Below are 22,574 nucleotides of genomic sequence, written 5' to 3'. Positions count from 1 at the left end.
GGATGTATTTTGTAATATTGAATTGTATAAATAGATCTTTTGAATGAAACTCCATGCAGAGAAGGACAGAAATGATTTTGTGTACAGCCATTGTCATTTATGAATAGTTATGGAGGCAGTGGAAAAGTGTCAGTGTGGGCACCAAACTGATTTAGATTTCAGATTTACTGTGCTTTGAAGAGAGACAAAGGAAGGTCAATTTGTTACTTGAGAAGTGTAGTCAAGGAAAGATATAAGTCAAGGTTTTTGAATTAGGAAGTTAATTGGTAAGACAGATGTAGCAAATAGCAACATTTAGAAAGAGGTCAAGAAAATCAGAGAAAGTAGCTGGGTAATTTTCAATGAGATGAATTGGAAAGTATAAACTGATCACACACTTCATTCTACCAAATTCAATATTAACTGAATAGGGCAGTGTGTATAATGGATGACAGATCTTAAGCCAGCAGTTATCTATTTGCACTTAAACTGAAAATTACCTCCAAACTCTTCATTATTACAATTGTTAACTTACAATATAATTGCAACTCATGGTTAGCACTGATTTGATGACAATGTTTGAAAGGAAATTGATTTCAAAAACAATTGGAAAAAAGAAAAATATTTAACATGATACAGTCGAGTCATATAACAAGGTAAGGTAGATGAAGTAAATGAGATGGCTGAATGGCATTTTTACATGGTTTCATTCAGCAAAATTCAAATATAATTATTTTTGGCCAAGAATATTTGTGCTGTTTTCAGTGTGATTTCTATGGTTTAAATCAGTGACAAATTAGTTTTGCCATTTATATATGCCCTAAATTTCATCCTTCTGAATTCCCTTGCTCTGACTCTCCTGATAATCTGCTTGCTGAGTCCCTAGTACCTCATTTAAAACTATTGGGAGTAGTAAAATTGCAGCTGCCAGTTTCCTGCTTTTTCAAGTTGCAAAATATTTTGGGTAGGTTGGAGAGGCTCTGTGCTATGTTCCAAAGTCTGCATTGTCCACGGTCAAGGCCTGGACATTGCTGGAGAAACAGTTGTAGATGACCCAAGGCTATAGTGCTAAATAAAGGACAACATCACAATGACTCTCACCCAGTGACCAAATGTAAAAAAGGCAATGGTAGTGGTTCAAGTGTTACAACATTTCTGAACAGGGCAATTAGCAATATCTATTTGATGAGGGAAAGTATGTTTTTAATAGAGAAATGGGATGTCACTGAGCAAAATGTGTTGTAAATTAACTTTTTATGAAAAAGATGTTTATGTAAAAGTATGTTTCCACCCATTAAAACTGAAACTCAAGGCTGAATGTTATGGTCCTTCACTTATTTGAAGGGGTGTGCAGAGGCTTCTTGAGTAAAATGTGCAGCTGACCTGTCGTCTTCTCATTCACCCCGAATCTGTCTCCAATACTATGGTGGACATGTAAGGTAACAGGCACCTATCCACCCATGGGTCTATTACACATCATTCTGCCTCTGACACTGTGATATTTGCTGCAGGTGTAGGCAGTAAGCCTGATACCTTACCACCTGGGCTTCTGTTGGATATTGCTGGTGGCCATTGGAGATCACATAACACACCCAGGCCGGCAAGCCTGTCCAAAATCTCCAGGCTTATTTTGTCTGGTATCCATGATATTTAATCTTCAGGGATCGCTTGTAATGCCAGTAGTGGCCACTACTGGATTCTGGCACTACTATGACAGATTGGTTGGGAGCTTTGTAAGATGGAAATTCCTTTAAGATAGCGGCAGAAGTCCCAAGCTCTATATCAATGGATTTATATCAATTACTGTCCCGAGCATAATATTGCTCGATAGCAGCCAGCTTTCAGTTGGGTAGGTTGACCTTGGAATTTTACCTCCCCCCAATTTAAATCTACCCCATTGTACTTGACTCAACTTGTCCCAATCAGAATATCACATTAAATAACACATTGAAACTTAGTTCTGTCTCTCCAACTGAATTAGAATAGCTACATGTTAGGCCAGTTCAGCCTCAGGCATAGCCTTCAGTCATTTAAAACTTCTTCACTGCTAAGATTTAGCATATGTACATCTTAATTATGATTTCAGTTATGACAGACTCAAAAATTGTTTCACAAAGGATTCAGCACAAAGTGAATTTAAATTCTACTTAAGGCAGTCACAAGACTGACTACACAGGATCTGACAAATGCCAGTACATTCCCCAGCTCAGTGCCTGTTCTGCTGGGGCAGTACTGTCTGGGCAATGTGTGGACTTGTCACCAACACTGAACTGAGTTTGTGTGATAACCAATCTCTTAGGCCATTTAAGTACTTTGATAAAATCCCTGATACATGCTGAGTTAATTGGAAAAGGGTTTGTGCAATGCATACTTCAAGGGGAGGGAGACACCGGCAAATATAGCATGTTGAACACAATGAAACATCTCAAGACATTATAAATCAAAAGTATGGCACTAAACCACATTAGGAGATATTAATTCAATGGACAAAAGCTTGGTCAATTAGATAAGTTTTAAGGAGTGTCTTAATGGAGGAAAGTAAGTTGGAGTGAAGTGGAGAGGTGTCGGGAGTGAGTCAGAGTTTAGAGTCCGGGCTGCTGAAGGTACAACAACCAATAATGGAGTGATTATGCACAAGAGGCCAGAACTAGAGCCCTCTCAGACAGTTGTGGGCCTGAAGGAGATTACAGCTCAATGGATTAAGAACACATGTAAATGTTCCATTTAATTAAACAACTTAGGAGGTCCCACTCAAAGTCCAGCTGATGTGGACCTGCAATAAAATTGTGATTTTTTTTAAGCATGGGAAACCCATTCTCCAACAAAGTATAGGTTAAATAGAGGGACAGGATGACAATAAGCTACATCATCTGAGTCTTGAAGCAAGAATTTTTATAAACCTCGTGCCCCACATCCTGTTTCATTTACAACATTACCTCATGATACTGATTAAAGATGCTTAACTGCAAGTGTGTTGGAGCAGCATAGAGGTTGGAAGCGCATTGGAATAGTTGAGTTGACAGCTCAGTAGGCTGAGAGAAAAGGATCTAGAGAGAACAGGGGAAAAGGTAAGTGTATGGCTTTGTAAATTAATGATATTAGAACGTTAAAGATGGATGAAATAACTTCAGGAAACCAGGATACAAAAGTAATCTGGGTAGAGATCAGGAATGACAAAGGCAAGTGGGAGTTATGTCCAGGCCCCCTAACAATAACCATATGGTAGGACGGGCTATCAAGGAATTCACAATGAGAGCTGTCAAAAGGGCGATTTTAACTTACATACAGACAGGAAAAAATGAAATGGGAAAAAGCTGAGTAATTTATAGAAGTTTTGGGGATAATTTCTTGGACCAGTATCGTATGGTACCGACCAGAGAGGATGCTATACTGGTCCTGGGTTTTGACCAGCAAATAGAATTAATTACTGACCTTATAGTGTCTTCATAGAGAAAGTTACCCTAGATAACAGTGATTATAATATGGTTAAATTGTGCAAACAGCTCAAGGATGAGTAGTATGGGCCTGAGACAACCATTTTGAATTTAAACAAGAGTAATTTTGATGGCATGAAAGCAGAACAAGTGAAAGTGAACAGACAATTTAGGCTAGGGGATAAGACAATGCAGTAGCAGTGGCAAATATCTCGGGGGATATTTCAAAAAGAGCAGAATAGACACATTCCAACAAATAAGAACAATCCAGAGGGACAAACCTGCCACCTGTGTTTAACTAAAAAAAGTCAAACTTATTAACAAACTCAAAGGAAAGGCATAAAATTGTGCAAAGATAGGTTTACTAGACTAATACCTTACGAGCAAAGGCCAGACAGGGGAGACCTGTATCCTCTGGAGTTTAGAAGAGTCAGCGATGATTTAATTGAACCATATAAGATCCGGGGGGGACTTTACTGGGTGGATCTTAAAAGCATGTTTCCTCATGGGGGAGAATCTAGAACTAAGGATCATTGGTTAAAAACAAGGGGTCAACCATGTATGACAGAAGTAAGCAACAATACATTCTCTCAAAGTTTGAGAATCTTTGGAATTCACTTGCTCAAAAGGCAATGGATACAGAATATTTCCAATATGTTTTTAAGGCAGAGGTAGGTAGATTCTTGAATATCAAGGAAGTGAAAAATGAACAGGAACATGAAGTTAAATTAGAAAAGCTACAATTTTATTGATTGGCAGAGAAGGCTTGAAGTGATGACTGGTGTATGTTTGTATGTAAATACCCTCTGTAGGTGGCACAAAGAGCTCACAGGAGCAAAGAAAAAGCTGATGTCATTGGTAAACAATAGAAAGCAGCAATCAGTCTCGGAGGTGACACCACAGGAAGTGTGTACTGTAATAGTTCTTCAGATTTTCATGTATTATTTTTAAAATCAAAATGAAAGCACAAAATGGACAAAAGTAGGCTGGGTCTCCCTGTTCCCACTGCAGGCCTCACTGTATTTCTGCCTGTGTAGGATTTCCCTGCCATTCCCACTCCCAGTGCTGGCTTGCCCTTTTCCCTATGGAAGTCTCTCCCTTGATCCCCCTTCTGGTGCAGCCCCCTGCAACAGCCCCTGCCCTGGGAAGGCCTCCCCTTTCTCCCATTCCCAGTGCAGGCCTCTCCCCTGATCCTGCTGCTGTCCAACCCCACCCCTCCATCTGAAAGACAGCCATCCTCCCTGCTCCTCTCAGCTTCCGGTCCCTGTCTTGCCACCCTGATCCCCTCAACAGCTGGACACATATTGATGTTTCCTGTGGCCTTTCTTACAATGGTAAATTAATGTCAGAGGTCATGTCTGTGCAAGTACGGTGACCAGTTTGGTGTTTGGGATATTCATTCCATGATTTTTACCTTCACCTCAATTATAGTATTACTGTTTTCTAAATGATGGCATTGTCCCTCCTATAGGGTGAGCATGGAAGTAGAGTTTTGAGAATTTGCCAAGGAAGCCAAGCTGGACAATAAACGTACAGTGCCCCATTACTTGGCACCTCGGCGTGAGCCTTTGTGAACAGAAATGAAGATATCTCCCTTTGTCAGAAAAAGAGTGAAGAACTTTCCTTCTCAAAGCTGCTGGAACACTAGATGCCTGGCTCAACTAAGATCTACGTGTGGCAACTACCAGCACAGTTGGAAGTATTCCCACTACAATACTCTCCGTTTTCTGTGGTGTAGCATGAAACAAGGCATAGCAAGGCATATGGTCAGTTTACAACAATTGGTTTCATTTGCCAAGATGCTTTACATTTCTCAAGCCTCTGGCAGCCCTATCTCACAATGGGTGTAAAAGCAGACAGCACTGGAAACACTCAGCAAATCTGATAGGAGGGGAAAAAAAGTTAGCATTTTAATTTAAAAAAGAATTGCACACAGGACTGTAACATTATTTGTCTGCAGTCCCATGTCTGTGACTTATATTTTGTTTTTTTTTATTTCAACATTTCAGTGTGAGTCCTCTGTCCCTTTCAACTTCCAAAAAGATTGTTAATTTTTCTCCAGAAATTCTCATGTCTTGTATCATTTGCCACCCTGTGTGGTAGTCCCATGAAATTGCCTCCTTTGACTGAAATTTCAATAAAGTGGAGTTTACCAATTTTACCAATAACACATGCCTGCACTAAACAGGCATTCTCACTGGGTCATGTAAAAACAAAATATTACAGATGCTGGAGATCTGACTTGAAAACAGAAAGTGCTGGAGAAACTCAGCAAGTCCTGCAGCATCTGTGGAGCGAGAAACAAAGTTAACATTTTGAGTCCAATCATTCAGAGGAGGTTCACCAGGATGTTACCTGGGATGGAGCATTTCAGTCATGAAGAGAGGCTGGATGAGCTCAGCTTGTTTCTTTTGGAGCACAGAGTGTGTGTGTTGGGGGGGCGCGGTGAACTGATCAAGTTTTTGTAAGGTTATGAGGGGCATAGTCAGAGTGGATAGAAAGCAGTTGTTTACCTTAGTCGAAGGGCCAACAATAAGGGAGCACACTTTTAAAGTGAAAAGCAGGAAGTTCAAAGGGGATTTAAGAAAAATGTTTTTTTTCAACCAGAAGTTAGTGGGGATCTGGAATATAATGCCTCGGGGCTAGTTGGGGGTGTGAAATCTTACGACCTTTAAAAACGTACTTGGATGAACACTTGAAGTGTTATAGAATTCAATACTGTGAAAGTAATGCAGGAATATGGGGCAGGTGTAGGTGGTAGTGTTTTTTTTGTGGTACAAACTTGATGCACTGAAGGGCTTCTTCTGTACTCTATGATTGTATGTTCCTCACAACATTTGTTTTTCTGTCCAGAGATAGTGCCAGATCTGCTAAGTATCACCAGTGTTTTCTATTTTTTTCATTTCCTCATGAAGTTAACGCCTTACATTCATTTACAAGATGCAAGTGTTACTGGCAAGGCTAATGTTTATTAATCCATTATTTTCCTTGATTGAATGGCTTGCCAATCCATTTTAGAATTGACAGTCAACCATTTGTTGTGGATCTGAAGTCACTTGGCCAGGTAAAAACGGCATAATTCTTCCCTGAAGGACGTTTTTCCCAGACAGGAATCCTGTCATTTATGGCATTTGTTATTGGTACCAGCTTTTAATTCCAGATTTTTAAACACTAACCTAATTCAAAATCCACTCCTGCTTTGATGAGGTTTGAACTCCTGTCTCCAAAAGGTTAATTCAGGCCTCTTTCATTAGATTAGATTACTTACAGTGTGGAAACAGGCCCTTCGGCCCACATTGACCCCCAAAGCGCAACCCACTCAGACCCATTCCCCTATATTTACCCCTTCACCTAACACTACGGGCAATTTAGCATGGCCAATTCACCTAACCTGCACATTTTTGGATTGTGGGAGGAAACCAGAGCACCTGGAGGAAACCCACACAGACACGGGGAGAATGTGCAAACTCCACACAGAGAGTCGCCTGAGGCGGGTCTCTGGTGCTGTGAGGCAGCAGTGCTAACCACCGTGCCGCCCATGAACATATCCAGGATCATAGCCACAATGCCACAGATACTGCAGAATCCTCTGTACGTTGTGCCGTATGTTCTGATGACAAATTTATAAGCCACTATATAAACTGCAAACTTCCGCAAAATGCAGTAGAACTTCAACCAAGCAGAATTCTTCCTTTTCGGTATTGCTTCTATCGTGACTACTTTGACTGATGTATCAGAGATTTGTGACTCAGATCTAGTGATTTTTCTTGTCCAGGTTCACTCTGTTCATGAATCAGATTGCGGCAGCCATAATGCTAAGGCACAGCAATCTGATAGATTTCTGTCCAGAGTTCTACTCCTTCAGTGATGTCTGGTCATGTTGATGGAATGCTCAATTTAAGAAACAAGGTAGAAGTTAGCAAAACTGGTTCAACTTCCTCAATGACGGCACCTCTTTACAAAATTGTGTAAATCACAGCAAACTGTGAAGACCTCAGCAGTTTTGTAAATTTCACCAAAACCTGTCAATGCATGTGAACTTTTGCTAACCCTTTCTGTTATGTCACTTCATCAAGATGACTAATTCTATGCACACCTCGCTGTATTTCTCTTTTGATCTTCTCCATTGGTATCATTAGCATGAGTAGTAATTGACTGTTTGGGTTCGCAGAATAAAGCTATGAAGTCTTTCTGGTGGAGCGTGATGGTGACATGCTGTGACAATAATGGCGTTTAATAAACATTTCCAGCAAAGCAAACGATAATAAATAAGATTCTGTTCTTGTAATCACACATCATCAATAGAAACCCTCTCTCTGAAGAGTCATGATTTGGAGATGCCGGTGTTGGACTGGGGTGTACAAAATTAAAAATCACACAATACCAGGTTATAGTCCAACAGGTTTAATTGGAAGCACACTAGCTTTCGGAGCAACGCTTCTTCATCAGGTGATTATGGAGGGCTCGATCGTAACACAGAATTTATAGCAAAAATTTGCAGTGTGATGTAACTGAAATTATACATTGAAAAATTGATTGTCTGTTATGCCTTTCATCTGTTAGAATACAGTGATAGCTTCACTTCTTTCATTTGTAAATCACAAAACCCTTTTGTTTTAAAGTTGCAGCTAACCCGAGAATGCAACTTTTAAAAAAAGGGTTTTGTGATTTACACATGAAAGAAGTGAAACTATCACTGTATTCTAACAGATGAAAGGCTTAACAGACAATCAATTCTTCAATGTATAATTTCAGTTACATCACACTGCAAATTTTTGCTATAAATTCTGTGTTACGATCGAGCTCTCCACTATCACCTGATGGAGGAGCGCGGTCCGAAAGCTAGTGTACTTCCAATTAAACCTGTTGGACTATAACCTGGTGTTGTGTGATTTTTAACTCTCTAAAGAGGGTAGCATTGACATAAAGGCCCAAAGGACTTTTGAACAAAGTTAATAATATTTTTCACTTTGAAGAGGTAGCAAGGTCATACAACAGACATAAGAGTGCAAGTTATGTTGGCACTACCACTTAATTTGAATCAGGTCAGTCTCCAAGTGAAGGTATCAGTTACCTACATTAGGCACTGATTGGTTTTAGTTTGGGAGATTTGGTGTTTATTCCCTGCTGTTATCTGAAAGTCCACTGTGACAATGCAAAGGTAGTTGTCACCTTGACAAACACTGGCATTGCTGAAACTGGCAGCTTCTGGTCTGCCTGTAGACATTTCATCCCAACCTTCTTTAGGTATAATTTGCTGAGAAAATGGTTTAAAACTGCAATCAATCACTCAGTTGGCATAGGTAGGCACAAGACATGGGTAAACCCTAGTTATGACATGGGGTAAACCCTCCTGCTTAATTTAAACTGGCAACACAGAGAAGATCTATCCTGTGCCATAATCTGTGATAATTCGAGAGGCCAAGAACTTGTTAAAGTAAAAGCAATAACTTTATTTCTTAAAGTCTAACAAAGAATCATTAACTAACAACTATTTACAACTCCTTCCTCTAATCTACCTTATATCTTCCCTTCTATAATACTAGTCCGATAAAAATCCCGAGTAAGATTTACAAAACAAAACTTCTTATTTCAAAACCAGGCAACTTTCGGTTCTTCTCTGTATTCCTGTCTTCTTTTCTTCTTCTTGGGGATTCTGCTTCACAGGTTATTGATTGATAAAAGCATCTTTAAGAGACCTATTTTTTGGGCAGTCTCCACATGAAGACTTTGCAGTTCTCCTCTTAACTGTTCAATTTTCCCGGTGTAATACCCCCAAAGCATCGGATTGTGTCATTGGCTTTTAAGATTGTCAATATAGAAATTCAAACTTGATTGGAGTTTGGTATTTTTTGGGGTATAATTTAAACTAATTGGTCTAATTTGAATCTGTTTTTTGTTTCCAGGCAACCAACTACCCTAGCTACCCCAGCAGCTTGAGAACACTTGATGCTGTCACTGCTAGCTTTTAGCTTTCGTGAAGGTACTGTATACTCACATCTTTATAACACCTCCCCCCTTAAGAAAACAATGAACTATCATAATGAAAAGATGGCTTCATTGTTTTCTTTTTTTTTGAACCCATTACCCTGACATACAGGTAACCTTAATATAAGTTTACCTTAACATCTTCCTATCTACCTAACATCATATCTATCTATATATCTATATATATATCTAACATCAAATAAATGTTATAAATCAAACAAATCTCATCTAAACTTTATCAGTTAAATCCGCGGTAACACATCTATGATTACACTCTTACGACTCACAATATGTATGATTTTTAAATAAAAAGTTTGTAACACAAGACTCCAACAAAATAGTCTCATATTCTTGTCTTTAAAGTATTCTAGGAATGTAAGCAGATTGTGATCAGTGTACACAACCACCTCTGACACATTGTTCGTGACATAAACATTAAAATGTTGTGTGAGGCCAGTACCAAACTCAATTATTCTTTTTTGATCGTGGAGTATTTCCTCTGGTGGACATTGACCTTCTTCAAAAAGTAATCAACTGGCAGTTCAATCCCATTCTCATCTTCCTGTTGGAGTACAGCTCCAACTCCAATGTCACTAGCATCGATGGCAACTTTAAAAGGTTTTGAAAAGTTTGGTGTAGCTAAAGCTGGTTTGGTTGTTAATATGGCTTTCAAATGGTTGAATGCCTCCTGACATTGTTCTAGCAACCCAATCGTTTGTGGTCTTCTTCAGCAAATTAGTTAACAGTGCCACTAATCCAAAGAATCGAAGAATTGATTGTGGAAATTCCTTGATACCTGTTGTCTTTGAGTTCTGTGGCGTCAGCCTTCCATGACTGATGTTATGTCTCAAGAATGATGTCACCTCTATTTTCGCGAATTCTGTTTTATTTAAATTTATCACCAGTTTTGCTTCTCGTCATCATTCAAAGAGCTCTGCCAACTGTACCATGTGATCTTTCCAGGACTTACTAAAATCACTACATTATCCAAATAGACTGCACAGTTTGTTAACTCATCCACAACTCTGTTCATGAGTCTTTGGATTACAGCGGGGACATTCTTCATTCCAAAGGGAATCACTTTAAACTGATATAGCCCATTTGGGGTTACAAACCCAGATATTTCTTTTGCCGACTCTGATAAAGATACCTACTGGTAACCACGCATTAAGTCCAACTTGGTGATGTAACTGGCTTGTCTGACTTTCTCAATCCAGTCCTCCAATCAAGAAATTGGATACGAGTCCGATTTTGTAACGGTATTGACCTTCCGATAATCCACACAGAATTATTGAGTCCCATCCAGTTTGGGAACGAAGACGATCACTCTGGCTTGGTTCAATGATGTCCTCGTCGAACATGGCCTCCACCTCCATCCAGACCTGCCTGGCTTTGAGAGGACTAAGATGATAAGGCATTGTTTAATCGGAGCAGTAACCTCCAACATCTACGTCATGTTCAATAGTCCTCCCCATCTGATTTGTACATATGTCCTTATACTGCAGTAACAAATCTTTCAACTGCATTCTATGCTCCTGAGACAGATACTATAATAACCTATCCCACTCCTCAAGGACTTCTTCATTTTTTAATCTATTTTGAGGTACCTCAAAATCCACATTGCCTGGATTTAATTCTTCACTCTGCAGTTCAAAAACCTGTTTCTCCAGTTCTTTCTCTCAAGTATAATTCAGTTTCAACATGTTCACATGACATACTGGATACCTTTCGTTTCTATCTGGTATCTTTATTATATAGTTCACCTGACTCAACTTTTTCTGAATTTGATAGGGGCCACTAAACCTGGCTTTAAATGGATCTCCTATCACTGGTAACAGTACTAACATGTCGTCCCCTTGGGAAAATATCCGCATCTCAGAGCTTTTATCTGCCACCTGCTTCATTCTATACTGTGCCTTCTTTAGGTGCTGTTTAGCTAACTCACCTACTCTATTTAATCTCTCCCTCACCTCTGATACATAACCTAAGTATGAGATCTCCAACAATTTGATCCTAACAATTTTTCTGTAATTAATTTCAAAGGGTCTCTCACTTCATTACCGAATATCAACTCGAAGGGAGTGAACTGAGTAGATTCATTTGGGGCATCTCTAATGACAAACAATACAAAGATACCACTTTTAGTTCTCAGGAGGGGACTTACGCAATCAATTATAACCCATGTGAAAGGTTCTTCAAATGTGGGAATTGGCAACAAAGGTGCTGGTTTTATTACCTCATGTGGCTTACCTACCATTTGGCAGGTATGACATGTACAGCAAAGGTTAACCACATCCTTGTGCATTCTCGGCCAATAAAAATGTTTTGTACCTTAGCCTGAATCTTTCATACCCCTAGGTGATCTCCTACAGGTAGTTCATGTGCTAACCAGAACACCTCCTCTCTGCTACCAGCAATACAATCTGGTGTACTTTGGCCCATTTCTCCTCTGCACTAACCTGCCGTGGTCTCCATTTCCATTTTAAGATTAGATTACAGATTACATTACAAGATTCTATCTTTCAGATAATAACCCTTCAGAATATTCTCTGCCTCCTTTTAGGAGTACACATCCACACATATGTCTTTTATTGTCTTGTCTTGCTATTGCAAGTCTCTCAGTCTTTCAGGACTAAACACTTCTGTCTGACCCTCTATCTGTTCAGGTTTTTCCTGCACCATTGCATCAAACAGCGTATCCACTAACTGACCTTCAACTCCTTCATCTTTCTCTTTACTTTTCGCTTCGTGCTGGGACTTATGATAGTGGGATCTGGTTTCCACACAGTCTGGGAAAATACCAGGATATTTCTGTTTTAATTCCTCAGTTTCTTGGTCTTCCTTGGGCTTCTTCACAACAAGGGGTGTCACCTCCCACCTTGGAACCTGCCAAATCATTCCCAAGAACAAACTGAATTCTAGGAACTGACACTCTGTCAATCATTCCCCCTGTAACTTCCCCAGTCTTAAGTTGGCACTCCAACCTGATCTTACATAGGAGAATGCTAAATGTCTGTCCATCTATCCCACAAATTATCACACTCTCGGGTAACTGATCAGAAAAAGTGCATTTTTACTCATCCCTTACTATCAGCGACTGGTTAGATTCTGTATCTCTCAAAATTATAACTTCTTGTCCTTCTCCCACTGTTCTTTCTGAGTAAACTTTACCCACAGAGGTGAATCCTCTGTAGAGATCAGATACGAACTCCATATCCAGCCTAAGTTGTGCACTCTGCTGCAGCTCCTCAGCTCTTTTTGGGGTCTCCTTTACTACCTTCACTAATGTCACTAATGGCTTAGCTTCTTTTCCCACATCTTTTCAAAATTAGACAAATTGTCTCACCTACATTTTATTTAAAGATCTAGGACAATAACCTACAAGTGTTTAAATCTGCTGGGAATTTTCATACCCCCAAATCTAGACAAATCTGTCTAAACCAGTTCAAATCCTGAAGGTGAGCCCCCAACCTGTTACGACGCGGGGTAAACCCTCCTGCTTCATTTAAACACAGAAAAGATTTATCCCGTGCCGTAATCTGTGAAAATTTGAGAGGCTAAGTACTTGTTAAAGTGAAAGTAACAATTTTATTGCCTGAAGTCCAACAGAGAATAATTAACTATTTACAACTGCTTCCTTGGACCTGTCTTCCCTTCTATAATACTAGTCCGATAAAAATCCCGATTAAGATTTACAAAACAGAACGTCTTATCTCAAAACCAGGCAGCTTTCAGTTCTTCTCTCTATTCCTGTCTTCTTTTCTTCTTCTTCGGGATTTTAATTCACAGGTTACTGATCGATAAAATCACCTTGAAGAGAGCTATTTTTCAGGCAGTCTCTATATGCTGGTGACTTGGTAGTTCTCCTCCCAACTGCTCAATTTTCCTGGTCTTATACCTCCAAAGCATTAGATTGTGTCATTGGCTTTTAAGATTGTTAATATACTAATTTCGAACTTGATTAGAGTTTGGTATTTTTGTGGGGTATAATTTAAACTGATTGGTCTAATTCAATTCTATTTTTGTCTCCAGGCAACAGCTACCTTAGCTACCCAAGTAGTCAGACAACATGTTACATTGTATCTTATTGAGAACACTTGATGCTGTCACTGCTAGTTTTTAACTCTCTTAAAGGTACAGTACATCCACATCTTCATAACACACTAGATCTTAGGCTGTGGGCTTCACTTAGATGAGACTGTGAGCTTTAGAATGCCATGAACATGCCCAACCTTTCTGCGATAAAGATAGCTTTGGTTTCAGGCATCTGTATCACAGATCCTTGTGGAGATACCCTCATAAAAAAGTTATCGGCAGAGAAGGTTGGCAGTTGGTCAAGGGAGAAGTCATTAAAAGGAGTCATGAAGAGGAAAAGGACCAACTGGGGGAGGGACAAACAATTGGAAAGGAACAGTATGCCCCATAAGACAGCCAATAGTGTAATTGAAATAGCATCATAGATTTATATTTTGTCATTGGGCCCTAGAAATAAAGAAACAGTCTCAAAAGAAATTCTTTAGGCTGCTATTGATATAGCAATTGAATTCATAAACTAAAGCAATGCTTTGTCAAAACTTTATTTTTAGGCCTTTCCAAAGGACTGGGTTATTATAAGGTGCACCAGGCACCGAAAGACAATTGAAGTCATTCTCCATCCATTCTGACCCACAAGTGAGCCCACCAAAGATTTATAGAATAGCTTGAAACTGTAGAGTTAGCAATACTTATGAATGATGTATTCATGTTGCCACAAAGTGAAAACTCCAGGCTGTTTTTAAATTTAACAATTCATGTAAAATCTGACAATATGCAAAAGGCATCAATCAATATAACAACAATATTCTTGTCCAGGGAATAACATAATCATAGTTGATGTAGGTTTCTTAATAAAAGAGAATTATATTAATTTTTTGTATTTGCTAATCCCATTAAGAAGGAGCACTTTGTGTTCGCATCTGTCTCTATTTTGTTCCCCATGTAGTTCTTTGTTTGTTCTTACTATTTCCTTATTGTAATGCGAGGTACTAATTCCAGGGTATTTAAAACCAATGTGCCATATAATTCTTTTTAATTAAGGGACTAAACAGACATTGGGGTATGCCAGGTAAAACAAAATAAAGCTCCATTAAGGACAGTCTTTGAACTAAAATTGTGACATGGACTGCAAATGTTTCTCAAACTAATGTGAAAAACAGGAACATTAGGAACGCAATCTTAGTGCATTCCTTTGTGCAGGTTAAAATGAGCATGGTTTAGAATCAGCAGTGTTTCCAGTTCCCTCGGTCCCAATACAAAGGCTGTAATTTATCCAGCGGAAGGACTCCCTGAGTCCAAAACTCAAGATGGCTGAAAATCAATGAAGTAACTTGATTACATACTTTCTGTGTAGCAAATGACACAGCCACATGGCTCAATGGCTGCTTGCACATCATGAGAAGGTGGAGATTGTCAGATATCAATGACAACAAACTGGACACTTTTTTTCCTTGAATACTGATTAGAAACTGCTGCAGCGTTATCAGCTCTTCTTGCCTTGCCCATTGTAAGACTGAACTAAATAAGCTTTTATTTGCCTTGCCAATGTAGTCCTTTAATTAGAATGGGACAGTTCATTCTTAATATCCTAAATAATATTAGGTATTAATACCTGCTGTGAAGAAGATAAGAATACATTAGATTACATTACAGTGTGGAAACAGGCCCTTCGGCCCAACAAGTCCACACCGACCCGCCAAAGCGCAACCCACCCATATCCCTAGATTTACCCCTTACCTAACACTACAGGCAATTTAGCATGGCCAATTCACCTGACCCTGCACATCTTTGGACTGTGGGAGGAAACCGGAGCACACCCACGCAGACACGAGGAGAACGTGCAAACTCCACACACTCGCCTGAGGCAGGAATTGAACCCAGGTCTCTGGCACTGTGAGGCAGCAGTGCTAACCACTGTGCCACCGTGCCGCCCAATACGTTCCATGGACTATGGTCAATGATTAGTTAAACATTCAGAGCCAACAGTTGGTCAAGTATATGGATGACAGGAGGTGGAGGGTGGAAAAGCGGTCTACTAAAAAATTCTAAGGCAGGTAGTAATGGATTAAATATGAACATATGCATTAATTTGTACAGACTCAATCAATTCATAACTCCTGAAACTTCTAACTTAATTATGAGCAAAGAAATGGACAGCCTTATTCAGAATTAGTGGCTTGAAGGAATATTCTGTCTTCTTATTTTTAAGCTTGCTGAAATCCATTCACTTTGAAGACTAACTATCCCATTGTGCTCTGTGAAGATTGCAATTTCAGGACAAATTTTTAATAGTCTTTGTATAACATGTACAGCTGGGAACATGTTTTGACGTGGGAATTAGATGACTACCTCCCAATAATTACAAAGAGCAAGGTGATTGAGATTGATGGCATGCTGATTTAGGTACAGTCAAAGCACTTCCTCGACTTTAAATTTAGTTATGTAATCTTCTCCATTTTCATTATATTTTAGTTCAGTTATAAAATACTAATAGCAAATTGGAGGGAAATATTGGAATAATTTATCAGATTGTTTCCACAATTTTATTGATACTAAGTATTTTTCTATTAAAAACATTTTATAGTATCATAAAGTCAATTATTATTGCTTGACAATGCTGTAAAGCATTAATCAACATTAACAGTATGTTTATCATTACTGCCATGGTGTATACACTTGAATGACAGCTAGGAAACCAGACAAATGTTTATATTTTCAAAATATTCATATAGATTTGTCCATTGTACTCAATGTGTTGTCAAACACCACATTCTGGGGTAGTGAATTTAATAGATTCACAACCCTTTTGAAAGAAGTAATTTCTCCTCATCTCTGTTTTAAAATCTGCTACGTCTTATCCGAAAGCTATGAGCTCTCATTCTAGATTGACCCATCTTTTCTAGATCAAATTTGTCAATCTCCTTTAGCATCTTAGATCTCTCAATTCAATTGCCTCTCATTCTTCTAAACTTCAGAGACCAAACAGATAAACTCTTCATATCACAAATGCTCATCTCTGAAATCAATCTGCTGAACCTCTTCTGAACTGCCCTCAGAGCAACTACATCCCTCCTCAACTAAATTGTACACAATATGTTTATGTTTATGTTTTCTATTTCCCACACAAATACTTCCCAATCAAACAATTAAGACATTTATGCAAGGATATTTGTAGGAAGTTGTTCCATTTTAAAAGACACATTTTTAGAAGAGGAAGTATTCATGTAGTAATATCAAAACTTTGAAGCTAAAGTTTTCAGAAAGGAGACCATTTGAACTTTAGATAAAGTTGTCTGGGTGGAAAATCTGATTTCAGTCATTGTGAATTAAGTTATAAGTAAAGATAAAATATACTACATGTGTTTAGTTGGGTAGAGGTAGAATATGAAGTAATTTGTTTTTGAAATTATCTGTGTATTGACAAAGTTGATATAGATCATTCTTTGCAAGAGAAAAGATTTCAAATATCAGAGATATACGTTTGAAAATGAGGAAGATTAATGGAAATTGGCCATTGTTATGAAAAGTAGATTAAACTTATGGGCAAAAAAACTACAAAAGTAAGCAAATCATGGTAATATAATAAACGAGTTCAAGTAGCATCAAGGGAAGTTGCTGAAAAGTGTTTGATTTAAAGAATATGTCAAAAATTAATTTCTCGCCAGTCAAAATGAAACTTGCATTTTTCCTTACACCTGAAGATTATTTTGCACTAAGTTGACTTCATATGTTAATATGCATAGGGTAGAATCATTTTAGAAGTAAACTTTAGAAGGTTTATTCAAATATAGAGCACATAAAGAGAAATTCCAGTTTATTCATAAAAATGTTTTTAATTTTAACTCACAAGAACATTCTCTGTGCAACCCTAATGTGTTTTATGATTGGCTGAAACTGAGTTGCTTTGACTAAAATTGTTGTCATGAAGATGCAATTTGTGCCAAATAATGATGTTTAATCCATTGTCTAGAAATGTGAATTGACTGCTAAAAACAAAGTCTGAATTTTTACCACAGTCGGAGTGGCTATGGCTTAGTCAAAATAATGCCAGAGGTCTGAATCTGGAAGTCACAACTCAAACCTGGCAGACCCTTATTTTCCCCAGAAGGGATCAAGGTGGGTTACTGTTATATATCCATGATTCACCAATTGAAAGGTAGTCATTTTTACTCATGGAAACATGACTTGAGAGCTTTCAACATGACAGGAGAAGGTAGAAAGTTGCTGGAGTTCTTTGGAGAGGTAAAATGCTTTTTGTGAAAGTTGAGGTGCCCTTGAGAAAGACATTATGTCCACTGGGAGAGGTTAAATGCCCTTTGGGATTGTTCAAAGTCAACATGAATGTGCATATTAAATCGATAAGTTCACTGGAAATGTCAAGTTTATTGGAGCTGTCGAATCATTTAAAGTCATTTCAATCTCCTGGGTTATAATTTTTTTTAAAGAAACCATCTGAATTTAAAAGAGAATGTTATTTCACTCTTTCTGCTGAAATAGATTGGGTCTATCAATAAAGGATTTATGTTGCATGATTGATTTCACAAACCTATTATGATTACAGTGGAGTGCCTGCCTGTCCACAGATTGTTTGACAGTTCTGAGCACTAACAAAGCTTATGAAGTTGGGCCTTGTTTTCATCAGTGATTATGTAGTTGAGTGAAGTTAAATGGTATGTCCAAATGCTGGGAGTTTTGTTTCCAAAATAGTGATTTTCATTGATCGGTATTTAAAACTTTACCTAAAAAGAGCCATGGGATGGGTAAAGGGACACAGTTTGGCAGGGCATGTATAAAGGCCATAGAGTTGGGGTAGAAGGACGTAAGTTGATATTGTGGCTTTGAGGTGTCTTGAAGTGGTGGGTGATCTGTTATAATGATGGTAGTTTTGGAAGGGATACGATAGCCTACATCACTTAAGAAGAGTTGTTAAAGTTTATTCAACATTCTATGAGCTATTTTCACTCTTAAAGTTAGCTTGAAGTCTATATAATATGATCTTTCTTCACAGCCTTATCATCATATCATCTCTTACATCACTGCTGACAAAAGCCTTCTGGTCACATGCCTCCCCCAATTCACCACCTTGGCAAAATATTTACATTCTCCTAACTCACCACCAAAAGTCTCTGTTCCTGAGGAAAGCAAGTTACAGTGGTTTCACTACTTTCTTCGTATGTGTTTATATTTCCCTTAGAGGTGGTGGGGATTTGTATTTTCCAAGTGGTCATTTGCACTCTGTAAATTATTGTTTGTGTCATCAGAGAATGTCATGTTATCTTCCTCAAGTCTGGATAACTAGTCCATCCTAATAATTTTTTTTTCTCATTGTAACTAAGGTGCTCCGACTTTGTCTTATAATGCCATTGTCCTTTTCTGCAGGATATGACCTTGGTTGTTAGGTTTTCACTATGGCTGCCTAACCAATGTTAATCTTGGATCCAGATTGTCTCTCCGGTGTGGAGTTCTGGTAAGTCATAAGCTCTACAATGATGAACCAACTTGAGAGTTAGACCTGCTTGAAATTTGTGCTTTCCTGGTTTTGGTGCACTTTTACTTTTGTGCCTGACATATTGTACAGTCTCAACTAATTCTATTTTTTATAAAACCTCTCTATCAACTTGAATAAAGACTCTTCTGTTTTCTTGCTTCAGCTTGTATTGTTAACCTCACAATTTTCCCAAAAGTCATTTTCTGTTGACTGTAAAAAAAAACTATAGTGTTTCTTCCAAAGCACTGAGCATACTCAAATCTTTATGTACTTATATGCTAAATGATGTAGGTCATAAATTTTCCCTATGATTATATTTCACAAAATATATGAAGCACATTTTGAAAGTGATGGTTTCTTCACCTACCCTGGCTTGCTAAAACTGCAGAAATGTGATGAATTAATATCAACAGACCCTATTTAATATAACGATTTACAAAGTGTGGTAAGAGAGAACAGGCTGCTACTGCTTCTACAGACTCAAATTCCAGTACTACGTGATCTGGCATCACTGCAATGTAGTTCAAAAATACCTCCCTTTCACACATGCTCAGTCATTACTTTATTTAACTTACGTTGTCTTCATCTTTAAATTAGAAATAACAAGACCATCAGAATCAGCCTGAATCCATCCAAGTCACGAAATTATGGACTGTTTATTCTTTTACCTTTTTTTTCATATAGACCCAAATTTGGCCAAACCACACTTCCCCACTCTGTAATTAGTATTTAGAGTATAAAGTAATAGAGTTCCGCAGTGCCAAATAAAAGTCCTTTGGCCCATTGAGTCTGTGCTAGTCAAAAACAAGCACAACGTTCTTTAAATATTTTCCAGCACTTGGTCCACAGTCTTGTATGCCTTGGCATCTCCAGAACACCTTTAAATACTTATTAAATGTTAAAAGAGTTCCTGCCTTAATCATCCTTACAGACAGCAAGTTCCAGATCCCCATCACCCATTGAGTGGAGAAGAATTTTCCTCATATCTACTCCAAATCTCCTGCCCCTTAACTTCAGTTTATGCCTCTGATTATACAGTCATACAGCATAGAAACCTGCCCTTCAGCCCACCATGTATATGTCGAGCAATAAACACCAAACTACACTGATCCCGTTTACCTTCACTTGGTCCATAGCCGATTGGCCCCGGGCATTCTAAGTGCTCACCAGATGTTGTTAAATGTTGTGAAAGTATCTGCCTCCACCATCCTCCATATTTTTACCACCCTCTGGATGAGAAACAATTTCCTCATACCTCCTCTAAACGACTTACTCCTCACCTTAAGCTTGGGCCGTCTGGTCATAGATAGATCTGCCATGGTAAAAGGATTCTCACTGTCGATCCCTCTCATAAATTTGTATATCTCAGTCAGGTCCCCCCTTCAGCTTCTCCTGCTCCATTGACATCAAGCCCAGATGATCAGTCTGTCCTCATAACTGAGACTTTTCATCCCAGGCAACAGCTTGATGAATCTCCACTACACCCTCTCCAATGCAATCACATCTGTCTGAATGTGTGGCAACTAGAATTGCACATAATACTCATTTGTGGCCTAAACAATATTTCATAAAGTTGTAACAGGACTTCCTTGTTGCAATTTCCATGTCCTGGCTAATAAAGGCAAGCATCCCATATGCTTTCTTCGCCATCCTATCCTACTTGTGCTGACACCTTTCTGAACCTGTAGACCTATACACCAAGGTCCCTTTGTTCCTCAGTACTTCCTAGGAACCAACTATTCATTGTGTATATCCATCCCTTATTAGACCTCCCAAAATGCATCACCTCAGAATTAACAAGATTAAATTTCATCTGTCTTTACTCTGCCCAATTCACTGCTGCCAGCCTCAGGCAACTGTCTGTGTGGAGTTTGCACATTCTCCCCGTGTCTGCGTGGGTTTCCTCCAGGTGCTCCGGTTTCCTCCCACAGTCCAAAGATGTGCAGGTTAGGTAAATTGGCCATGCTAAATTGCCCATAGTGTTAGGTACATTAATCAGAGGGAAATGGGCCTGGATGGGTTACTCTTTGGAGGATCGGTGTGGACTGGTTGGGCCGAAGGGCCTGTTTCCACACTGTAGGGAATCTAATCTCATCTAATCTAAATATCAGAATATTGATCAATATTCCTCTCAATATCAATAATACCAACAATTTTGCTCTCATCTGTAAACTTATTAATTATACCCTCTACATTTACCTCCAAGTTGTTAACATACCCAACAATAAGCAAGGATTCCAGCACCAATCCCTGTCGTACAATTACAAAGCAACGCTGCACCATTACACATAGCCTCCTATTTGTAAACTATTTTTGGATCCAGTTTACCAACCTGTGTTGGATCCCATAGACTGTTACCTTTTGGACTAGTCTTCCATGTGGATCCTTGTCAAAGGGCTTCCTGAAATCCATGTAAACCATATCAATACACTACCTTCGTCGATACATTTAGTCACCTTTTCAAAAAGCTCAATTAAATTAAACAGACAGGATTTTCTTCTAACAAATCTGTCCTGATTATCCTTAATCAATTCCTACGTTTCCACGTGCTAATTAGTTCTGTCCCCCAGAATTTTGTCCAATACTTAACCGATACTGATGTCAGACTAAGTGGTCTCTAATTACTAGGCCTATCCCTGCTGCCCTTCTTGATCAAAGGAGCCACATTAGCTATCCTCCAGTCACCTGGTATTTCATCTGTAGCCAGTGAAGTATTAAAGATCTCCGTCAGCCCCAACAATTGCCTCTCATAGCAACCAGGATACATATCATCAGACTCTAGGGACTTATGCACCTTTATGCCCTCTAAAGCTTGATGTGAGTTTGCTCGCTGAGCTGGAAGGTTCGTTTTCAGACGTTTCATCACCATACCAGATAACATCATCAGTAAGTCTCCGGTGAAGCCCTGGTGTTAGTGACCCGCTTTCTATTTATGCATTTAGGTTTCCTTAGTTTAGTGATGTCATTTGCTGTGGTGACGTCGTTTCCTGTTCTTTTTCTCAGAGGGTGGTAAATGGGGCCCAAGTCAATGTCTTGGTAGTTTTCTGCTTGTTTGTCCAATTTAGTGTTTGTTACAGTTCTTGCAAAGTATTTTGTAAATTACATTAGTTTTAGTTTTGCTTGTTTTCTGTACAGGGTCTTTCAAGTGCATTAGCTGCTGTTTTAGTGTGTTGGTGGGTTTGTGGGCTACCATGATGCCAAGAGGTCTGGGTAGTCTGGCAGTCATTTCTGAGATGTCTTTGACATAGGGGAGAGTAGCTAGGGTTTCTGGATGTTTTTTGTCTGCATGTTTAGGTTTGTTGCTGAGAAATCAGAAGACTGTATTCATTGGGTACCCACTATTTTTGAATACGTTGTATAGGTGATTTTCCTCTACTCTTCTTTGTCCCTCTGTGTTGCAGTTATGGTGGCTTGTTGAAATAATGTTCTAATGCAGCTTCGTTTGTGGGTGTTGGGATGATTGCTTCTGAGGTTCAGTATTTTGACCGTATGTGTTGTTTTCCTGTGGATGCTGGTTTGAAGTTACTGTGACATCTAGGAATGGCAGTTTGTTGATGGTTTCCTCCTCGTTAGTGAATTTTATGCCAGTAAGGGTGTTATTGATGGTCTTAAAGATTTCCTCTAATTTGTTTCATTTAGTGATGACAAAG

The 22,574-nt window shown here is 38.8% G+C and overlaps 2 long non-coding RNA genes across 2 annotated transcripts in view; one reads left to right on the top strand and one right to left on the bottom strand.

Moving 5' to 3' along the window:
* The window catches only part of LOC148145400 (uncharacterized), a 64,179-nt gene extending 54,782 nt beyond the window's left edge, over window positions 1-9,397 (top strand). Inside the window, exon 3 of the long non-coding RNA XR_015761305.1 lies at window positions 9,320-9,397. This is a non-coding gene — a long non-coding RNA (uncharacterized LOC148145400). The remainder of the gene's footprint in view (window positions 1-9,319) is intronic.
* Window positions 1-22,574, bottom strand: part of LOC122562730 (uncharacterized) — a 319,752-nt gene that overhangs the window by 241,255 nt on the left and 55,923 nt on the right. The gene's annotated exons all lie outside the window — the stretch shown is intronic.

Source organism: Chiloscyllium plagiosum, unplaced genomic scaffold, assembly GCF_037043375.1.
Source record: "Chiloscyllium plagiosum isolate Xiang-an unplaced genomic scaffold, Cpla_swu_hap1 HiC_scaffold_24, whole genome shotgun sequence".
NCBI classification, from domain to species: Eukaryota; Metazoa; Chordata; class Chondrichthyes; order Orectolobiformes; family Hemiscylliidae; genus Chiloscyllium; species Chiloscyllium plagiosum.
Note: the sequence above shows the minus strand (reverse complement) of the source record. Positions and strands in the feature narration are given on the sequence as shown.